This window comes from Pseudopodoces humilis, chromosome 18, assembly GCF_049639895.1.
Source record: "Pseudopodoces humilis isolate 2021_Gansu_Grassland_sample_001 chromosome 18, ASM4963989v1, whole genome shotgun sequence".
In the NCBI taxonomy this organism is placed as follows: domain Eukaryota; kingdom Metazoa; phylum Chordata; class Aves; order Passeriformes; family Paridae; genus Pseudopodoces; species Pseudopodoces humilis.
In genome coordinates, this window is record NC_142217.1 from 15,651,416 (window position 1) to 15,667,002 (window position 15,587).

At 54.4% G+C, this 15,587-nt stretch overlaps 1 protein-coding gene across 4 annotated transcripts in view; it reads left to right on the forward strand.

Moving 5' to 3' along the window:
• The window catches only part of RAI1 (retinoic acid induced 1), a 74,056-nt gene that overhangs the window by 30,794 nt on the left and 27,675 nt on the right, over positions 1 to 15,587 (forward strand). For 3 of the 4 annotated variants that reach the window (XM_088063800.1, XM_088063798.1, XM_088063797.1), the window contains exon 2: positions 4,290 to 4,370. The gene's annotated coding sequence lies outside the window, so the exon portion shown is untranslated. Of the gene's footprint in view, positions 1 to 4,085; positions 4,186 to 4,289; positions 4,371 to 15,587 lie in introns of those variants that run through there. The other variant, XM_088063799.1, reaches the window with a different exon arrangement.

Genomic DNA, 15,587 nt, shown 5'->3' on the forward strand with positions numbered 1-15,587 from the left:
AATATTTTTATTTTTTTAAATATGATATGCTAAATGCAAATAAGCATTTGTACTGAGCAGGAGAGGGAGGGGATGGAAGACATGCCGGGAAAAGTGAGTGGGATCTAGGTTTTGCATCGTTCGCTGAATTACTGGCAGGTCTTTTGTAACATCTGTTAAAAATAAAACAAACATTCATTTCCATTTTTCGCTGCCTGAGATGGCTCCTGCAAAAAAATTTCAACCTGTCCAGGAATTTGTCTTGAAAGTTGCCCTCCCTCTCCTCACGCCTCCTCTTCTCCAGGGGAGATTTCCTTCCTGGACTTCCCAGGGGCTCCATTAGCCCCACATTAAAGCCTTTCTACTTTGCTCTAAAACTCTCCATCGAAGTAAAAGGAATTCTAATAAACCACTGGGAAGACTCTGCTATTCACTCTTTCCATGGAAACACGGCGCTGCCTCGGAGCAGAGCTCCTCTCGACGGAGCCTGGGTCACGGCAGGAGGAGACCAAGGAGGGATGCAGAGATGGTTTCCATTATAAGAGACCTTTTGAGAGAAATAATCGCTGCTCTCCCACCAAGGAAAGCCTTCGAGATGTCAGGGGCCTCGGCACGGCGCGGGAGCGGGGCCGGCCTCAGAGGGGGTGGTGGTGGGAAGTGGGATGTGCTGGCCGCTGAGAAACTCATTAAAACATCTGATTAGTGGAAATTAAGGCGCCCAGGACTGATTCCTCACTCCCAGTGGGAGGGATGAGTCCAGGAGGGTTGGATGGACCCGGTGCTGCAGGAAGAGGCTACACAAGGGGGCTCAAGGCTGGGGACGTGGGGTACGGGGAGGCCACGAGGTCACAGGAGGACAGTGGTGGCTCCACGCCCAAGGCTGTGCTGCACAGACCAAACATCACACCACAAAAATACATTTTTCAAGGCCAAAAAAAGCCTGTTTGCTCTGGGAGGGGATTTCTGGCCGTTCCCTGGGTCCCAGATGGGAGCTGGACGAAGAGGTCATTGGATAGATCCCTACCTAAAGCCACTGTGGTATAATTAATTTCCAGCCCCCTTGCAGGCACAGTCATCCCGAGTGTTGCTATTCTGACACGGCGCTGCAAGATGAAGGATTTTATTTTTTATTTTTTTTTTTTATTTTTTTATTTTTTTATTTTTTAAAGCGTGAGGAAGCTCGTTAGAAATAGCCCGAAGGGCAAAGTTAGGAAATGAAAATCCATCGGATCCGCTCAGAGCCGATGCACGGAGCTTGATGAGAGCCAGAGCAGGGCTGCTGCTCCCTGCCTGCAAGGAGCCACCGCACGTGTGGGGTGTGTGGCACCCTGGCCAGGGAAAGAAAGCAATCCATTGGGATGGTTGGGAGTGGGGCTGAGGGAAAATCCACCAGGGAGAGGGATGAAAGAAAGATGAATGAGAAGGAGCCAGCTTAAAGCACCCAGTGTAGGTACTGGGGAGGTCCTTGGAACCCAGTTTGGCCAGTCATGTCAGGGCTGTATGAAAGGGGAGGCTGGAGGGGAAAAGCTCGGGGAGATTTTCTCAGGATGCCTTATCATTTAGGTCGAAGCGGTGAGACACCGAGGGAGCCAAGGGAGCCAGAGTGCCTTTGTTTTAGCAGCTCCAGAAATAACATTGCTATGAGTCATTATTTTTGAGCCTCTCCGGGGCAGGAGGTGCGGGGTTACATCCAGGGAAGCCTCTGACTTTGATCAGCAAGGTGAGCCCTGCTCTCATGGCAGGGAAGATGGGAAGAGGGTATTTGATGCTGGCAGTGCTGTTTTGTGGTAGCTCAGGGTGACATCTGTTCCGGGATGCTCCAGATCCAAATTTTATCAAGGGGTTGGAAACTTTTCCATCTGAACAACTGAGCAGCGTCATCCTCCAAGCTCACTTGGAGGTTTTAATGAGTGAAGTTAATTGGTGTTAGAGGTGGTGGTCTCCCACCCAGGCAGTGGTTTGGCTTAGACAGACATGACCGTGTCATGCAAACAGAGGTGATGTGGGTGTTGACACCTCAGAAATGCTGAGAAGTCATGAAATCAGCCTTTTTGAACCCGTAAATGGTAGGCACAGAACTGTAAAGGTTCCAGAAAAATAACAGTGTTTACCGAAAGCCAAAGTGTTTGGTGGTGATTTAATTTGCATATGGGGCTCTCTGGGGCTTGTGGTTTCAACCTTTCTTCCCACCACGGTGAGGTCAGGGCTGGAGGAGAGCAGGGCTGAGGTCTCTATGAAATCACAGGACTGCTGGAGGTGGGGATTTCAAACATAGCAGAGCTGAGAAATAACATGGATGGACCAGATTGTTGAATTTATTGGATTGTAGTGTAAAAATAACAAATCCTTTAGTCTTCTGTCAATCCCAGAGGAGAAGCTGGGGGTGACATCCTTTGGGTCCATCCCACCTTGGCTTTGCTAGGGTGGCAGTCACAGCTCGTGATGCCGAACAGTGCCAGGCTCTTCCGTGTGAAGGGCAGGGCAGATTGGTGATTACAGGGAATAACACCAAATCCCTGGAGAGCCACGAGGTCCCAGCTTGATTTACCATCCTGCAGAGAGGCATGTGTGAAGCTGGAGGTGGCTGGGAGCATATTGTGGTGTGTTACCTACAAACAGCCAGGCTGGGTCTGCCATGGGGATGGGGATGAGGATGAGGATGGGGAGGAAAAAGACAGGGGAGATGAGAACAAGCAGTCTGCTTTTGCAGGTGCTGTGTCCCCTTATGAGGCTTGGTCTGGTTTGCAGCTTGATGCCTCCTATCTCGAGTAATTAACAGGGAAAAGAGAGGGCCTGGTTATCCATCCTTCAAGAGCAAGGGGTTGAATTGAAAGGCAGCGCCTTGGAAGTGGATCAAATAGCTCTCCAGCCCCCCGCGTACGGCTCGGAAACTTGCTGCCGTGCTGCGTTATCAAGGTGAACAGCTTTAGTTCAATTAACGAGAGGCTCAGAGCGGAGTCGTGGGAGGAGGCAGGGCTGGGCGTTTGCTCCCTTCGGGCAGCGATCCGGTGTGCCAGGACCACCACAGCTCCGCGTCCCTTGGCGAGGGGACCGGCTCCCCCTCTTCGCCTCTGCGACGCCTTTTATTTACCCCTTGGAAAAAATCAGTGCGCGTGTGGAAGGGTTGTTCTTTGTTACCACCTCCCTTTCCCCCTCCCGCTAATAATAAGCCTCCCCAAAATCAATCGCTCCCAGCGATGAGTTGCCATCGGCTCACCGTGCACCTAAAATCCCCGCGGATGACGGTGCCGGGAGCCCGCACGCCTGGATTTTTCCTGCCGGTCGCTGCCTGGGCTGCAGCTGGCTCCGGCACGCAGAAAGCTGCAGGTGTGATTTGTTCATTTGCCTCCACCTCCCCGCTTCCCCCCCTCGCTGCCTCCCTCCTGCTCTGCTTCCCTGCCGAGCCCACCTAGCTCATCCCACCCAGCTCATCGCGGCGGCCAGACCCGCATCCCACCCTGCGCCGACTCCGGCATCTCCCCGGTGCAGTGCTGGCGGAGGGTTGGGATGGCTGGGGCTGGAGAGAGTGAGTGTGTGTGTGTGTGTGTGTGTGTGTGTGTGTGTGCGTGGAGGGGAGGGGGGTTAATCTGATCCTACGAGGTTGGAAGAAGGAAAAAAAAAAAAAAATCAAAACTATAAAGAAGGCAGCAGCCTCCTCCTTTTCCCTCTCCCCCGCTCCAGAGGATTAAGCCTACAAAAAAAAAAGAGAGAGAGAGAGAGAGAGAAAAAATGTCTGCAGCTTTCTGTTGACCCTGCATGATGGCATTTTTGCGCTCTGTGTGCTGCCTCTGCTGATTGCTATTCCTGGCACAAACACACACACACACACACGCGCGCACACACACACACGCAGCCCCAGCACGGCTCACACGGGCACGGCGAACCCACTCCAAAATCCCCCCAAAAAAAAAAATATATATATATATATATAACAAAAACAACAAACCAAACCCAACCCAAACCGGTGCCGCTCGGTGTCCCTGGCCACCCTGATCTCTGTCGGGAGAGCTGCCAGCACCCGCTGCCGCTCGCCCTCTCCTCCACCCCACTTCTCACCTCGGTCCCCAGCTCCAGCGAGCACTTTCTGCCGGAGCCGCCCGCAGCCAGAGCCCTCCACCACTCCTACCGCTGGCATTACATTTTCAGGCTGGATGCTATAGGGCCGTTTCTAATTACCTTATATCCCCTAGTGGTCTATGAATAATGGTTAGTGAAGGAGCTCAGAAGGGCTGCTGAGAAGGGAAGCAAAAAAAAAAAAAAAAAAAAAAAAAAAGGAGAATTGTGCTATTTCTCACATTTTTTTTTCTAAGGATCTAATCTGGCTACTGTGCTCTGGAAGAGGAGGAGAGCGAGCCAGCAGGAGAGAGAGGAGAGAGCGAGGACCATCGCAGGTATTGTTGCAAGCTACATCTTTGTGCTTTTTTTTTTTCTTTTTTTTCTTTTTTTTTTTTTGCTGAAGCCACAGCAGAATTGGAACTGGGGGGGGGGTGGCGAGTGAGGGGTGTACGGACAGAGCTTTTTCCGGATTTATTTTTTTCTCTCGTGCAACTCGTGTGCTGCTGCGATTGAATGGATGCACGGCGCCGGCATCGCGGAGTTTGGGGAGGGAGGGGGGGGATTATACGTGTGTGTGTTGTGTGTGTTGTGTGTGTTGTGTGTGTGTCCTGTTTGCAGCAGCAACGGAGGAGCCGGGGGGCGTGTGGAGATGGTGGGGGGGGTGGGTTGTTTTGCTTTTCTGGAAGTAATAAAGAAATTTGCAACCGGTCCAAAACCCCTCCTGACTTGCCGATTGATGGGTGTCTGAACAAAGATACAGCTGAGACTTGGAAATGTTTGTGTGTGGAAGGGGATGGATTTCGTTTTGCTTGTCCTGACTCCCTACTTTTGCGAAGTTAAAATAATAATGGGCACGGGGCTGCGAAAGCCTCTGCAGAGGGAAGTCTTCCCAGGGAGGTTTATTTAATTGAGGAGTTATGGATGTGCATGGTTTTATACTTCCAAAAGTTGCGGCGGTGCCGCGGGCGGGCGCCTGGCTCTCCTTGCCGTTGTCTGCACGTGAGAACGCTGACTTGATGGATTTTCTTTCTTTTATTCTGGTGGCTGGCGGGGCAGGAAAAAATGGATCTAGCAGATAACCCAAGGAATCGTGGGGTTTGCACATCTGGCTGCGCCTTTGGAAAGCCCCTCGGTGGGACTTTCACCTCCCGCTCCCTTTCTCCCACGGCAAATTTTGCCTCCAAATCTCCGTTGACATTAATAAACAAACAAACCAGGGAATAGCCGTGGAGCCCGGTGAGGGGGCTCGGAGTGCTGCCCGGGGGTGGGGAACCGTGTGCTTTTGTTTTAAATAACGAAACGGCGATGATTGAAAACATATGAATAGGATGCAATGCAGAGCGGGTGTGTTACGGGGCGGGCGGGGGGGGAAGAGCTGGAAAACTGCTTATACGACAGAAGCAGAGCTTGAATGAGTGTGGTGAGATGAAAGGAGAGGGGTCCGTCCCTCGCCCGGCTGTGAGGCTGCTATGAGGGGATGATTCCCAAAGGCAGAGGAATGATTTTGGGGGAAAACCTCCCCCCTCCCAAAAAAAAAAAACCCCAAAAACAACCCATCAAACCTGAGGTATGTGATTATATCCCGTCCAACTTTGCCGGTTGCGGCGTTAATGGAGCTAATTGTCCTCAAAAAAGAATAAAACCAGGGGAATATATGTGTGTGTGTGGAGGGGGGAGATGTACGGGGAGCAGAAGCAGAAACCTCACTGGTCCCCCAAAAAAAGCACCACTGAGGTGGGGGATACCGAGGCGGCATCCAAACGTGGCCGGATTGTGATTATCTGGGCGAAAATAAAGATGGAGCGACTGCCCTGGGGAAGGCTGTAATCCCCCAGGGAAGGGCTCCCAAACCGCGCCGGTGCTGCCCTTCGCTGCCTGCCCTTCGCTGCCTGCCCTGCCTGGCCTTGCTTTTGTGTTTGTTTGCTTCCGAGGAGGGGGGAAAAGGGAGCTGGGGGGGCCACGAAGGCGGGGAGAAGCCGTGAGGGCGGAGAGCCGATTTAAATTGGACTTAATGGATTCCCAGGGCAGCTCTTTTAGATGAAAGTCAAAATAAGAGCCAAAGTGAATCTCAGCAGACCTGTCTGTTGCATTAGAGATGCAGCCCTTCCTCTCCCTCCCTCCCTCCCTTTATTCTTTAAAAGAGAGGGGGAAAAAAGTGTTATCCGTACAGAAGACAGCGTGGAGTTTCTCATTCCTATAATGCGAGCTCTAATTGAAGAACTTGCAGCCTCTTGGGAGAGTCTTTACTGATCGCTGCTTTTGTTATTCATGCCGCGCTCTGTTTTCTTGGGATTTTTTGGGGGGGCTGGTGTAAGTCTGGCTGTGCCGGGTGTGATGCTGTGTCCCCCCCAGGCTGGCTCCGTGGGCTGGCAGCAGGTAGGACCCCCCAGTCCCCTCCTCAGGGGTCTCAGTGGGATCCTCTGGGTATGTTGTGCTGTGCTGGAGGAGATGAGCAGCTGAAACCCCCCGGGAGCTGTCGGGGTGAGATGCTGCAGCCTGGCTGCGGGTGGCTCTCGTCCTCACAGGACCCCTTGGATGGATCCTGCCCAGCGTGGCACATGGGAATGGGAGCAAAGCAGGGCTTCTGCCTCCTGCTTGTGCTCCCTGCAATGATTTTAGGGTGCTGTGGGGTGCCACAAGCCTGCTTGGTGCAGAGGGCACAGTGCAGCCCTGCTGTCACGGCTCTCGTGTCCCACGAGGGTCTGCGGTGTCACCTGGAGGGGACAGGTGTTGTGCCAAAGCCACGTGGATGCTCTGCCCACCCAGGCTGAGGAGTAGCACACAACCACTGAGCCTGCAGGACCCTCCTCTCCTGCCTTTTCTGTTGCTCAGGAATTCAGGACAGGGGTGCACAGGGAGACTGGCAGATGGGGCTCTCCCCTGCAGAAGTCTCATCACCCCCACTTCCCTCCCAGCCCCCTTGGGTGGCCAGAGGAGGTGGTGGCTGTCCTCAAGCCCTGTGTCCCCCACGAGGTCCCATGGTGATGCTGCCCTTGGCTGGTTTGATGCAGCCGAAAGCTCCTGGAGGGCAGGTCCTTGTTGTCCCTGTGTCCCTTTCCCAGCCTTGGGCACCCATTTGAACTACACTTGAGCTCTGCAGGGATGAAAACAAGAGCCACAAGCCCCAGGGCTGCTGTCAGTGGCATTTGGTGATTGTGGGGTGAGTGTGGCTGGGGAAGAGGATGTGTGAGCAGGATGGGGCTCTGCCAGCCCATCGGCTTAGCACAGAGGCAAAGCAGTTAACCTGGACATCTGATCTCCCCGGGAATTGTGTATTGACCCTGACAGCGATGCATCAGGAGCGACAGACTCTCCATCATCGATCCCTCTCCTCCCATCACCAGGTGTCGACACCAACAGTCGTGGAGCCGGCTTTAATTTCAGGCCTTTGGCTCCAGCACGTAACACTTAGCCACGGTCCCAAGGTGCCACCAGGCTTTGCAAACAAACACCTCCACAGGCAGGTGACCGTCCCCATTTTGTGGCAGGGATGGCACTTGCTGTGGGTGGCCAGCTGAGCTGGGGACAGGGCTGGCAGGGACCATCCCAGGGCCACTGGGCAGGGAGACTTCGGTGGGGGATCCAGGGATCACCCGGAGTTCCTGCTTTGCCAGTCTTTGCTAGGAAAAGCCTCTGATCTAGCACCCCTTGTGCCATCAGTGCTGAACAGCAGAGGATTTGCCCAAGCTGGGGTGTCCCAGTCCTTTTGCAGCCTCTTCTGGGTGACCTCATCTGGCCTGGATGTGTCTTGTTTTCCCCACCTTTAAAATGGCCACTGCCAAACCTGCTGGGTGCTCAGGTGTGCGTGTCACCCCGCAGAGACCTGCTGGGGAGCGTGGTGGCTTTCTTGGGTGCCTTCATTTTGGGCAGGACACTGGGGCTGCCTGGGGCCGGCTGGCACTTCGCCTCTCCCCCTTCCCAGCATCTTGAGATTTCCGAGACACACGCAGCCAAGCTGAGGCTGAAAAAGCTGCTTGTGGTTCAAGAGCATCTCCTCGACAGAGGAGAGAGGGAGGCTTTTCATTTCTCCCTTTCTTTTGGAGCTATCCAAGCTCCCCTCACCGGTGCAGGGGCTCTTCCCGCTCCCCCCTGCAAGGGAACGTTAAAAGCCAGGGGCAGTGGATATCTTGACACCCCGTCAATCTGAGCCTTTTACAGCAGCAGTCTCTGAAGGCTGGCACTGCTGCACAGAAGAAAACAAGTGAGAAGAGGGGGGGAGGCGAGAGCAAGCCTTTGCAGCCGGCAATCGATAATTGTGGTGTCACTCACTGCCTTGGAAGTTCCCGCATCCCCACGGTCGCTGCTGGGGGGAGAAGGGGAGGGTGAGAGCTGGGCTTTGCCCTGCCAGCACCGGGCATGGGGCAGGGAGGATGGCAGAGGGTGAGAGCCTGGCCCCGAGCAGGAGCCTCCTGCTGCATTACTCACCACTTGATGTAGCTTGAACCTTTCAACTCCCTCCCCTTGGGGATGGAGCGGGCTGGGCAGAAGGTGTTGACGGAAAACGCTCTCCTTTCTTAGCTTTGAGGGTTTTTATTCCCCCATCCTTCTTTTTTTTTTTTTTTTTCCTTCCTCACCTCTCTCTATGTGCATTTTGAGCTTTAATAATCCCCCCAAAATATAAAAGAAACCCAAAAAACCCCCCAACCCAGCTCCCCCTCATGTGTGTCTCCGTCTTAGCAAAAGCCGAGGCAAAAGATCAAGGAATTCTTCCTTTTGTGCAGCTTTCAAGACCAAAGATGTGCCGGTGAAAAGGGGAGGCTCAGAGTACCAGGCACACACAAGTGTTAAAGGAGAGGCTTCCCTTTTGTCTCCAAGGCAATCAGCCGGTGAAGGGATCCACAAATTAATTAAAAATTGCTCTGTCTTGATTGAGTTATTCCTGCTCGCATCCCACCTGCCTATCAAAAGACTGGGAATGGCAGGAGGAAATTCCTATTTCTTTCCCAAACAGCTCAGACACGTACCACGGTCTGTCTCTCTTGCCTTTTATCCCAGGCAGCAAAGGAAATAAAAAAAAGAAAGGGCTGGCGCGGTATCCAAAGAGATCTCTCCCGGAGGATGTGTCCCCTCTCCTGCGCTAACAAATGCTGCGGTATTTGGACGATTTGGAAGAAAAATGAGCAGATTTACGTGTCAGGCATGGGCCAAATTGTAGTTGTAACTCCATGAAGTTGATGGAGATCCATCGGAGATTAATTTGGCCCCAGGTCTGGCGCTTGCTCCGCAGGGAATAGGCTGGATCTCTGCCTTGGTTGAAACAAGAGGTATTCAAATGGGTTTGTTGTGGCTGTGTTATGCCCAAGTGGTAGAACCGAGCAAAAATCCCAACTGGTTGTATCCCCGGTGCCAAAGCACCATAAATACACCTCGAGCTGTCAAGTCCTGCACAGTCTCTACTGCATTCACCCCTGAGAATGCTTTAAGGGGGTAGATTTATCTTCAGGGGCTGTACACAAGTCTCCCTGTGTGCTTTGCTAAGAGGCTCGAACTCCAGCCCGGTGTCCTGATGGGAGAAGCCTTTCTCCCCTCTTGTTTATGGGATTTCCACCCAAACCAAGCCTGTGCTGGGGCTCAGCGTGAACCCCAGAGAGCCCAGCCCTCCTTCACCGGGCTCAGGCTCTGGTTTGGGGGGGGCATCATCAGTCAGTGCCTCTGAGCAGGATTCAGGGGGGGTGGTTTGCTGCTTTGCAGTCAGACCTTGCTTCCTCTGCTTTATTGTCATCTCCTCTCTTAGTCACCGCTCGATGCCTCACCAGAGGACACTGCTCCTGCTGCATTTATGGCAGCCACTAAAATTGGCTGCTCCGACAGGGAGGGACAGCGAGCATCAGGGAGGCTCTGCCCAGCTCCCTTATGGTCCTTGGCATGGTGTGGGGAGCACAGGGGAGCTGCAGGGCAGGTGGGTCACCAAATGGATCCCCTGTGCTGAGGATGGACCTCCAGCTCTGCTGGGTCCCTCCAGCTGATGCGTGAGGGAATATGGGAGCAGTGCTGGAAAGGAGCAGCAGCAGCCACGTTCTCAGGTGGAGATGGCTGGCGTGTAAATGAAAATGAGATGCTCGATAAAGTAGGAAAGCATAATTAAAAACGTTCACGGCTGCTGGCTCGCAAAGCGTGGGCACTCAGCGATCCAGCGAGGCACAGCCGTCCCCCCCTCCCCAAACCCCACGGCTCTCAGCTCGCCTCGTCCTGTAATAGCGTGTCCTTCACATGCCTGTCGCTACATGATCTATAGAACAGGGCTGGCCTCTCATACCACTGCCTTCCACCAGGCCGGTGACTGGATTCTCCAGAGGAGACTCTAGTCCTATCATAGCATGTCCTTCACCGTGACTGCTGCTGCACAGAGACACGGCAGCGCGGGGCTCTAATACCTTGTAATTCACTGTGACTGCTGTGGCAAGACCTGCACCGTGCTGTGCTGCCGCAGCCCTTCAGACCTCTTGGCTTTTGCATCTGCTCTTGGGCTTCAGAGCAAGGGCTGGGTGGGAGGGGACATATGGTGGGGGGACCTTGGAGGTGTCCCGGGCTTGCAGCGTGGTTCCTGGCTCCCGCTGGGCATGGGAAGGTGCCGAGTATCCCCAAGACACGGACCCATCCTGCCTCCTGGGAGCTTTAAAGGAGGGAGTGCTGGGGGCCAAGCCCTGCCTTGGCAGGGGAGAAATCCCTGTGAGTGTGCCAGGGTGAGAAACGGCCCTGGGATGCAAGGAATTCATCCTTCCTCTGGGTGGTTTGGGCATCATAATAAATGTCAATATCTCTGCGCACACAAAGGAGAAGGGGACATTTGGCTACCGAGCGTGTTTGTTCCAGGAGCTGATTTACTTAGAGGACTTAAAGGGTTCTCTGATGCTTCCCTCTTCGCTGCTTAACCCTGTTCCTTTGCCAGTTAAATAGAAATGCAGCTGCCATCAATAAAGCCCTTCTGGAGGCTGTTCCATGGACGTTGCCACACCATTCCCAGCGCTGTGCTGGACACTGCTCCCTCTTCCATTGATCTGGCTTAGCTCCTCCATGGGTAGGAGGCGGCTGCACCCCTGAGCTGTCGATGGCCTGGTAAAGTGAGGATCCCTGTGAGGGGTGAGGGTTTTCCAGCCAAGTGATGGAGATCCCAGTGCTCACGGCATCCCATTGGAGCCATGCTGTGTGTGGAACAAGGTGTGGGTGACCATGGCTCAGCCAGAAACCAGATTGGGGGTTGTTGCTTTGTGTTGCTGGGTTTTATTTGGAAGGGAGGCATTGGAAAGCCTGGGAGCTGGAGCCTGTAAGAAGAGTGAGGATGTCTTGTCAGGGCTCCCAGGATGGCAGAAGAGCATGTTTGGTAGTGAGATGGACGAGGGAGCAGATTTTGGGAGCTAGTGCTTCCCTGCAGCTTGGCTTGTTTTCCAAAAACCAGGAGTTGGCATCTCCTCTTTTGCTTCCATACAAATCATCAGTGTTGTTGTTGCTCCTGCTTGGACTGAGGAAGGAGGAATTTGGCCCAGTGGCTTTTTTTCCTCCTCCTTCCCACAGCAGCCTAGCCTACAGATCTGCAAACAGCTGTAAGGAGAGCAGAGATCATTAGCTGGCAGGATCAGATGAGATAGTTTCTTAAAAGGATTGTCTGATTTCTCTATTGATCAGCCTGATTTAAAAGGGGGAGTTGGGTCAGAGGGCATAAATTATCATTGAAGGAGGGGTGAAGGCCTCAAAGGCTGTGCTGCACTTAGCTGCAGTGCTGAGGAATGTGTCTCTCGGCGGGGACGTGCAGAGCTGAGCGCCGTGGCTGCCGGCCAAGCTGGGTCTCCTCTACGCTGAACTGGGAACCGAGTCAAGGGAAGTGCATTTAAACTTGGGTAAAGAGCCTCTCTCTCTTCTCCAAACTGGTTTCTGCAGCCCCTACCGTTTGGGGTCAGAGAGGGAAGGGGTGCAGCGTGTGGCCCCAGGTGAGGTTTGGGGTGTGGTGATGGGTTGGGGCCGCTGTGGGGTCCTGCTGGCTCTGAGCTCCCTCCCTCCCTGGAGAGAGGATGCTCTCACCCCGCAGAGACCTGCGACCTCTCCCTGGCTTTCCCCAGGCTCCCTGTGTGGTCTCCAGCAAGATGTTGAACCACGGGAGGTTTCTGCCTCCCTGGCTGTAAAATGAAGCTAATCTGCAACCTGAGGTTGCTGCTTTTCCCGTTCTTGTGATCGCTGCCCAGGGCTCCTGCATCTCCTGCCACTGGAGTCACGCGACTTGCAGGCTTTGCAGTGGCCCCCCAGCTCTGGATTATGGGAAGAGGAATGGGAAAACATCCAGGGAAAATAAGACACCATCCACATTGATGGTAGAGGGTCTGGTTTTGGGGACATGGCACATCTTCCACACCAGCTTGTTCTGCTGCAACGTGGATCCTTATTCATTCTTCCCTCATTCTCATCTATCCTCATGATGGAGGAGCCTAGGTCAGTGTCCCATCTCTACCTTCTCACAGGGTCTGCATCTCCCACAGGTCTCTGGGGCAGGACTGTGGGGATCTGCAGTGGGGTTGTGTCACTCTGACAGGGTTGTGTCACCCCAACAGGGTGACAACAGCTGGAGCCAGGACAGGCTGTCTCAACAGGGAAAACTGCAAGAGCACTTGTGAGGTGCCAGATCATCCTCTGATTTGGGTTTTGTGCCCTTTCCAACCCCAGTGTAGCTTGTTTCTCTTATTTCTGGCTGTGCTAAAATAAAGCAGTGCAAGAAGTGTGATTTGTGGAGCTGTGGGCAGGTCTGAGGTGCCCTGGTGAGCGCTGGGCTGGGGTGTCTGCCTGGAGTAGCTCCATGGAGGAGGCTGACACAGCCCCAGGCTGGAGACATGTCCTGAAACTTGGTCCATCTGCCCTTTCCCAATGCTGTTTCCCAATGCCAAGGCTGCTGCCTGCCCCGGTGCTGCCCATCCTCTTGTTCCTGCCCTCCTGCATAGAATCATTGAATCACGAAGGTTGGGAAACCCCTCTAAGACCATCAAGTCCAACCAATAACCCAACACTGCCAAGCCCACCACTAAACCATGTCCCCGGGTGCCACATCCACACGTTTTTTGAACACTTCCAGGATGGATGAACACTCCACCACTGGGCAGCCTATTCTGATGCCTGACCACCCTTTTGGTGAAGACATTTTTCCTAATATCCAACTTCAACTGCCCCTGGCTCAACTTCAGGCCATTTCCCCTTGTCCTATTGCTTGTTAACCTGGAGCAGAGCCAGACCCCCAACTGGCTGCACCTTTCTGTCAAGGAGCTGTGGAGAGTGAGAAGTTTTCCCCTGAGCCTCCTTTTCTCCAGGATGACCCCCTCCAGCTTCCTCAGCCGCTCCTTATGCTCCACATCCCTCTCCAGCTCCATTGCCTTTTCCTGGACACACTCCAGCACTTCAGCATCTTCCTGGGAGTGAGTGGGACATCCCCATGTGCCCCATCCCTGTGCATGGGGACAGCAGCGTGGTGGCTCCCCATGACGTGCGGCTTGGAAGGAGATGAGCCAAGTCATTATCACGGATCACTTCTGCCAGGTGAAGAGCAGGGGACCAGCATCCCGGCCCAGGGCACGGCTGGGAGCGGGCAGAGGGTTCAAAGGCTGAGCCAGGGCAGCAGGGGCTCGCAGCAACCTCACTCCCAACCGAGGAAGAGAGCATCTCTTCCAAGCATCCACCAGCATCGGCCTCCCGGCATGGCTGTGGGAGCAGCCACCAGCGTGCGGCAGCTGGGCCGGCATTATCCTGGAAATGTCATCCGAATGCCAGCCCGCCGGTGAGCGCCAGGACGTGGCAGGAGGCGGTGACTCGGCTCGCCGGCATTGGCTACCATTTTAGAGGAAATGTGGAGCGGCGGGTAATTATTTCTCGTTCTTAATTGAAATTTCAGCCTCAGTGGTTCGCGAGAGCGGGCGGGAGCAGGAGCACAGGCGAGCGTGACACGAACGCAGGGCTCGTTGTGGGATGAGGGGGGGCACGAGTGAGCTGAGTGGGGTGGCAAAATATCTCCCAGCTCACGCAGAGTCCAGCACTCCAGGGAAGGAATTCCCATAGCCCTCAGCATGGCCTGCTCACGGTTGCGAAATAAAACCAAACCGCAGAACGCCAAGATTTTAATTTTTTTTTATTTTTATATTTTTTTTTTTTTTAGCGGGGGAGGATGCTTTATTGTTTCTTTATTCCTGTATTTCTGTTTTGCTTCGGATGAAGGGCCAATTAACTGGAATTAGGCGCTGCAGCCTGGCACCCCGCGTCGGCTCGGAGCAATCAGGTGTAGCGCAGCATGGCTGATGAGAGCCAATCAAGATGTATAAATGAGGTGTTGACATTCAAACAGCAGGTACCCGCGCCGCCCGGCCACAGCCGCGCTTGCGTGCTGCCAGCTCGCCACACCGATCCAGGCCCAGGAGCCCGATGGGGCAGCTGGGTCTGCTCTGGCTCCAAAGTGTTCAGCGTGGTGGTGGGGACGATGAGCTGCCCGTGCTGGGGTAGTGGACACCCCTGCCAGGGTCTGTGTGCTGGCAGTCCCTGTGCCCAGTGCTGATAAATCCCCTGGTCGAGGCCCTTAGCACTGCTCCAGGGTGGGCAGCCAAGCAAAATACTGTTCCTGTGGGGAAACTGAGGCACGGGGCAAGAAGGTGGACAAGGTCCATAATGCTGGGGCCTGGTTTCACCCTCAAGGTTTTGTATTTCCATTTCCAGGGTCAGTTTTGCCTTCAAGTCCCTGAGAGGTATTGGGACACATTTGTCCCCCCACTGTCTAGGGACCATGGATGGGGACCCCGGTGTGACCATCGTGGTGGCAGGTGCAGGTCCAGCTCCCTCCAGCAGATTGTCACCTTCAGCTCTTGGGTTTGCCATAGCTGCCACTGTGGGACACCCTGGGAGGTAGGGACCAGGGGCACCAGTGGCTCATGGCACAGGCCAGAGGAGCCATCCAGGGAGGAGAAAGCAGCCCCGTGGCAAACAACCTCATCAGCGTTTCCTGTCTCACGATGGAGAAATCGCACGTGGCGAGAGGCTCTAAAAATAGGCTCGGCAAACTTTTAACCACATTTGCAGATGTTAAAGGTAAAGCCAGAGCAGCCTCGGGGAAGAAAACATCCCTGGCCGTGCCTCCCTGGTGCTAACCCCCAGCTCTGCCGGCGGTGGGGAGCTCTGGGGGCAGGAGCCCCGAGATGGGCAGCAGGGCCGAGCCTCTGCCTCGTCGCGTCGCTCTCCTGTGTGTCCCCATTAAGAGTGTGGCAGGAGGACATTAGGAGCAGGAGCACGTACCGGCAGGCTCTGTCTAACAGCGCTGCCGCCTGACCCTGATTTGTAGCAGGGCTGAGCAGGGAGGTTTGCTGTAGTGTTACAGCTTTTCCTGTGGTAATAACCGGCCGGGCAGCACTCACATGGCACCGGGAGCCCACAGTGGCACAGGGAACCCCTGGCTGCTGGGGTGCATGGGGTGGGAAGGAGATGCTGTAGCTGGGTCATGGCACATTTGCTTGCAAGAGAGCTGAGGGGGCATGTGGGGACACGGTGCTGCTGCTGGAGTTGTGTCTCCCCATGGCAGCGGTGCTGGCGCCCAGCAT